Here is a 209-nt window from a genome sequence, read left to right as displayed (position 1 = left end):
AGAGTAAATCAGCCCAGCTGTGGAATGACAGGCCACATGTGGAGGCCCAGACCCAACCTAAATAGGCTACATACAGTGACAGGCACCTGTAATCCTAGATAACTGGGAGGCTGTGTAGAAGGATCATTGCATGATGAAACCCAGTCAAAAATACCTATCAGGACCAGCAGATGGCATAATGGTTATGCTGCTGGACTCTCACGTTGTAG

Source organism: Tupaia chinensis, unplaced genomic scaffold (assembly GCF_000334495.1).
Source record: "Tupaia chinensis unplaced genomic scaffold, TupChi_1.0 Scaffold000154_1, whole genome shotgun sequence".
In the NCBI taxonomy this organism is placed as follows: domain Eukaryota; kingdom Metazoa; phylum Chordata; class Mammalia; order Scandentia; family Tupaiidae; genus Tupaia; species Tupaia belangeri.
Note: the sequence above shows the minus strand (reverse complement) of the source record.